General features: G+C 41.6%; 1 pseudogene; it reads left to right on the plus strand.

Annotated features, from left to right (window-relative positions):
• Positions 1 to 4,874: 4,874 nt before the first annotated feature.
• Positions 4,875 to 5,273, plus strand: LOC110595632 (annotated as a pseudogene).
• The last annotated feature ends 616 nt before the right edge of the window (positions 5,274 to 5,889 follow it).

Here is a 5,889-nt window from a genome sequence, read left to right on the forward strand (position 1 = left end):
ACAAATGGGACCTCATCAAACTGAAAAGCTTCTACAAAGCAAAAGAAACCATCAAGAGAGTGAGGAGACAGCCCACAGAACGGGAAAAAAATATTTGCCAGCAAAGGCCTCTGACAAAGGTCTAACATCTAGGGTCTACAAGGAACTCAAACATGCCAAAGAGAATAAAATAAACAATCCCATTAAAAAATGGGCAAAAGATATGAGAAGACACTTCTCAAAAGAGATAAATGGGCAGCCAACGGACACATGAAAAAGTGCTCAGCCTCACTCATCATCAGAGAAATGCAAACTAAAACCACACTGAGATACCACCTAACCGGTCAGAATAGTCATCATCAATACATCAGAAAACAACCGATGCCGGAGAGGATGCAGGGAAAAGAGAATACTTCTACACTGTTGTTGGTAGTGTAAATTAGTACAACCTCTGTGTAAAAGTGTGGCCATTCCTAAAAGATCTAGAAATCGACCTTCCATATGACCCAGCAATCCCCCTTCTGGGAATATACTTGGGGAAACTCAAATCATTCTATGAAAAAGATATCTGCACGTGCATGTTTATTGCAGCATTATTCACAATAGTGAAAACATGGAACCAACCATGCTGCCCATTGAAAGTGGACTTTAAAAAAAAATGCAGCAGAATATTATGCAGCCATAAAGAAAGACAAAATTATGAACATCGCAGCAACTTGGATGAACTTAGAGTCTATCACACTCAGTGATGTATCACAGAAACAAAGAACTGAGTACCACATGTTCTCCCTCATTAGCAGACCCTGAACAATCATCATAATACTAAAGAAAGAGATTGGCAGTAGTGGGAAACTGCCGGTGGGGAAGGGCACACTTCCTCAATAAGGGTACCTGATCTCAAACCAGGTGAAGTGGGGACCAAAGTGAGGCCCAAACTTTACCTGTACAATGACCATTTGTATACCTAACCCTGAATTGTACCCCACATCTTTAAAATAAGAATTTTTTTTTAAAACACAACTAAATGGATTTTATCCCAGGGTTGCAAGGGTGGTGAACATACACAAGTCAATAAACATGATCCACTACATGAACAGATTAAAAATAAAAATTATATAATCATTTCAATAGATGTCATAAAAAGCATTTAATAAAATTCAGCATCCCTTCTTGATTAAAAACCCCCAGCAAAATAGACATAGAGAGAACATTCCTCAAAATGATAAAAGCTATATATTACAAGCCCACAGAAATATCATCCTGAATGGAGAAAAGTGGAACACACTGGAACAAGCACTGGAACAAGGCAAGGATGCCCACTTTCACCATTACTATCCAACATAGTACTGGAGGCCCTAGCCAGAGTAATCAGGAAAGAAAAAGGAATAAGTGTATCCCAATTGGAAAAGAAGAAATCAAACTATCTCTATATGCCAGTGATATAACCTTATAGCTAGAGAGCCCTAAAGACTCCTCCACTGGACTCCTGGACTTGATAAATGAACTCAGTAAAGTTTCAGAATACAAAATTAACACATCTAATCTGTAACACTACTATATACCAATAGCGACCAAGCTGAGAATCAAATCAAGAACCCAATTCCATTTACAGTAGCAACTAAAAAACTAAAATGCCTAGGAATATATTTAACCAAGGAGGTGAAAGATCTCTACAAGGAGAACTACAAAACTCTGATGAAAGTAATTGTAGAGAACACAAACAAATGGAGAAACATCCCATGCTCATGGGTTGGAAAAATCAACGTTATTAAAATGACCAAATTACCCAAAGTAATCTAAAGATTCAGTGAAATCTTTATCAAACTACCAATGTTATTTTTCACAGAATTAGAAAAAACAATCCTAAAATTCATATTGGAAAAAATGATATGTCAGCTAACTGAATCTGCTACCCTTACAGTTGTCCGTGATTAACACTTAATGGTATATTTGACCAAATTAAGTCTTTCCAGAAAAATAAAACACTTAAAGCATTGAGTTTGAAACACATTCTAATTTTTTTAGGAATAAAAAATTATGGAAGAAAAGAGTTACTTATCATAAGGAAATGATAAGGTCAAACATTACTTATGATAAGGCAAAACATTACTTTTTAGGAATAAAAAGTTATGGAAGAAAAGAGTTACTTATCATAAGGAAATGAAGGCAAAACATTAACCTGACCAAACATTTTCAAAGAAAAACCATTGCAAAGGTCACTTGCATTGAGTCTGTAATATTTATCAATGCATTTTTCTTCCTCCAACCAGTTTACTTCATCAAATTACAAAACGTCTCCTGAATCACCATACTCCATAGCAATATGGAAAGATAGGAAGGTGGCAACATCATTTTCAATGTGTTCTTGGCTGGCCCCCTATTCATACTGTTCTTCTACTTTGCGTAGCTGCATACCTTTTTGCATTTCTTCCAGAAGTGCGTTTCTGGCATCCATGAGAGAGGCAGGGTGGGTAGATGACACCTTGGCTCATGAGCAGGCATAACTCGTCTTGGAGAAGATGAGAGCATTGGTGGAACATGGGACTTGGGGCCGTAGCAGAGGGAGTTGGATGTAGCCAACGGGAGAAGGAACGAGAGCTACAATTGTGAGAGGTGAAGACAGTCACATGCCAGGTAGCGGCAGAGGAGCTGGGATGGGAGTGGAGTCGGCCCTGGACTTCACCCTGTGGGATGGATGGACTGGCACAGCCATGCACTGAGGCAGCACTAGCTGCTAGTGGAGAGGGCCGTGGAGAGGAGCAGTTGGAGAAGGTGCTGGATCAGAAAGGCCAGGGCAATATGAAGAGGAGCTGGAGAAGCTGGTCTTGCTGGAGCTTACAAGGCAGTAGCTGCAGGTGGAGGTGGGGGAGACTCTCAGGGGGCAGGAGTTGAAGTCATTGAAACCCCTGGCAAAGACAACAGCAAGGCTGGTGGAAGAAGATGTGAGGGGGATGCTCACAAAGACAGGGGTAGTGGCTCTCGTGGGTGACCGAGGGAGATTTCCTATCGAACGGGAGCAGAAGTTACACAGATGGTCTTGGGTTTTGCATCTCCTGTTCCACTCTTTGGTGGAGGTGGAGGTGGCTCAAGTGGGCTGACCAAGACTATCTCCTCAGCTGTCATGAGAGTCTTCCTGGTCTGACTAAACGGCAAGGCACAAAGTGAATAAGCACCACCCATGTGGCCCACACTCATCTGAGGTATTTGCTTGTGTCCACCAAAAAGGAGCTAGTATCAGCTTCGGCCAGCTCTGGACCTCGGGCCAGCTTCTGCACTCCTTCCTGACGGTCATGCGCTCTCTCAGCACTTTTTCTGGCTCGTAAGGATGATCTACATTTTTCTGCTTTCTACCTGTTCTTTTTCTTCCTCTTATCTTCTATATCTTACAAAATGTTTTCCCCACAGATCAAAGAAATATGAAGAATGAGTATAAGTTTGCCCGTTTTTTATTTGAACTATTGGTCCTTTTATAGTAGAGTTGTAAGTGTTCTTTATATATTTTAGATACAAATCCCTAATCAGATATATGATTTACAAATAGTTTCTCCTCTTCTGTGAGCATTTTTTTAACTTTCTTTTTCTATTTTTTTTAATATCATTTTAGGTTCAGGGGGTGCATGGGCAGATTTGTTAGAAGGATATAGTATGTGCTGGTAGGGATTGGGTTTCTATGGTAACCATACCCAAATAGTGAACATTGTACCCAATAGGCAATTTCTGAACCCTCACCTTCTTCCTACCCTCCCCCATTCTGGAGTCACCAGTGTCTATTATTTTCATCTTTATGTCCACGTGTACCCTTTGTTTGGCTCCCACTGATAAGTAAGAATATGCAGTAACTGGTTTTCTGTTTCTGAATTAGTTCACATGGGATAATGGCCTCCAGCTCAATCCGTGTTGCTGCAAAGGGAGAGCGTGATTTTATTCTTTCTATGGCTACATAGTATTCCATGGTGTGTATTTTCTTTTTCCAGTCAACCACTGATCAATGCTTAGGTTGGTTCCATGACTGCCATTGTGAATAGTGCTGCAACAAACATATGAATGCAGATGTCTTTTATATCGTGATTTATTTTCCTTTGGGTAGATGCCCAGGAGTGGGATTGCTGGGTCAAATGGTAGTTCTGTTCAGTTATTTGAGAAATTTCCACACTGTTTTCCATTGAGGTTGAAATATTTCTTTCTTGAAATAAAGCTCACAGAGTTGATCTTTACAAACTATTTTTCTATTTCCAAGTGGTTGAGACATGCTAGGAGTCTCTAACCTGCCATCTTCCGGGAAAACACGTTTACTCTCTTGAGAATGTCCTTTGAAGCACAAAAGTTTTTAATTTTGATGAAGCTCACTGTACCTGTCTCCATTGTGTTGTTTGTGCTTCCTTTGAGGAAGGACCCCAGTACACTACCAAAATGTATACTATTAAGCTTTCCCCTATGCTTCCTAGAAGAGACCTATCATCTTTTACCAGGGTACCATTGAGGAGAAGGAAATGATCAGACTTAGGAACTGAATGCACAGCCTCTGAACTGATACCAAGTCCAGGAAACCCAAAACATCAGTCTATCCTGCTGACCAGAGTAGGGGTTTATGGAGCTTGGGAGATCAATGGAACTTTGGCTTAAAACCATCTCACAGAGTGTCCAGTGTATCCCTAAACCCATCTTGTTGGCACTTTCCTGTTCTGAAATGAGTAGTTGGTGTAGACATACTCAGCAGCTGGCAGAATCCTTGACTGGTTCCTTGACCTGTGGAGTGAGGGCTATTATGCTAGGAAGGGCCAAGTAGAAGCCACCAGAACTGCCCCTACCTAGAAAAATAGTAAACCAAAAGCAGTACTGCATTCCTGGAGAGATTGCAGAGATTAGTGCCATCATCAAGAAGAACTTGGGAAGTCGGGACCTAACAAGATGGCCGGGCTGCCCCGCAAGATCATCCAGGAGACCCAGCGTGTGCTGGTGGAACCGGTTCCTGGCATTAAAGCAGAACCAGATGAGAGTAACGCCCATTATTTTCATGTGGTCATGGCTGGCCCCCAGGATTCCCCCTTCGAGGGAGGGGCTTTTAAACTTGAACTATTCCTTCCAGAAGAATATCCAATGGCAGCCCCTAAAATAAGTGGTCCCTGGCACGGCAGATCAGCACTGTCCTGCTCTCGATCCAGACTTTGTTAAGTGCTCCCAACCCAGACGACCCGCTAGCAAACGACCTCGCAGAGCAACAGAAGACCAACAGGGTCCAAGCCATAGAAACAGCTAGAGCATGGACTAGGCTATATGCCATGAATGATATTTAAATCCATCTGATCGTCAAGTGCCCGTCACTTCTATTCTGCCAAGACTTCTTCCTTTTTTGTTTGCATTTAACAGACACAGGCTTAGAAACATCCAGAATAAAAGCCCAGACATCTTCCGTCCTTTGAGGATTCAATGCACATTAGCAAATCTCTGTCTTGTCCTGATTCACTGTCGTAAGCATGAGCAGAGGCTAGCAGTATCATCTGGATTGTCACACAGCGTGTAAAAGCAGCGGCCTCTGCGTTTGTTCATTGCCCCATCATGGTTTAAGTATGAAGCGCTGTGAATGAAGGTAGTTGTCGGGTTAGCTGCAGGGGCGTGGGTGTTTCTCTTTATTTTATTTCTTTGAGAGGGGAGGTAGTTTTATTTTAATTTACAGGCTTCTTTTCCCCTTTTTATGGTGATCTAATAGCATTGGTTGAAAGTAGCCAACTAGTTCTTTAGAATATGCTCTCTAGCCAAGTCTAACTTTATCCAGAGGTCTTCAAACTTTTAAAACAGGGGGCCAGTTCACTGTCCCTCAGACCGTTGGAGGGGCGGACTATAGTTTAAAAAAAAAACTATGAACAAATTCCTTTTTTTTTTTAAACTGTAGTCTGCCCCTCCAATGGTCTG

This window comes from Carlito syrichta, unplaced genomic scaffold (genome assembly GCF_000164805.1).
Source record: "Carlito syrichta isolate Samal-C Ts95f unplaced genomic scaffold, Tarsius_syrichta-2.0.1 Scaffold303183, whole genome shotgun sequence".
NCBI lineage: Eukaryota > Metazoa > Chordata > Mammalia > Primates > Tarsiidae > Carlito > Carlito syrichta.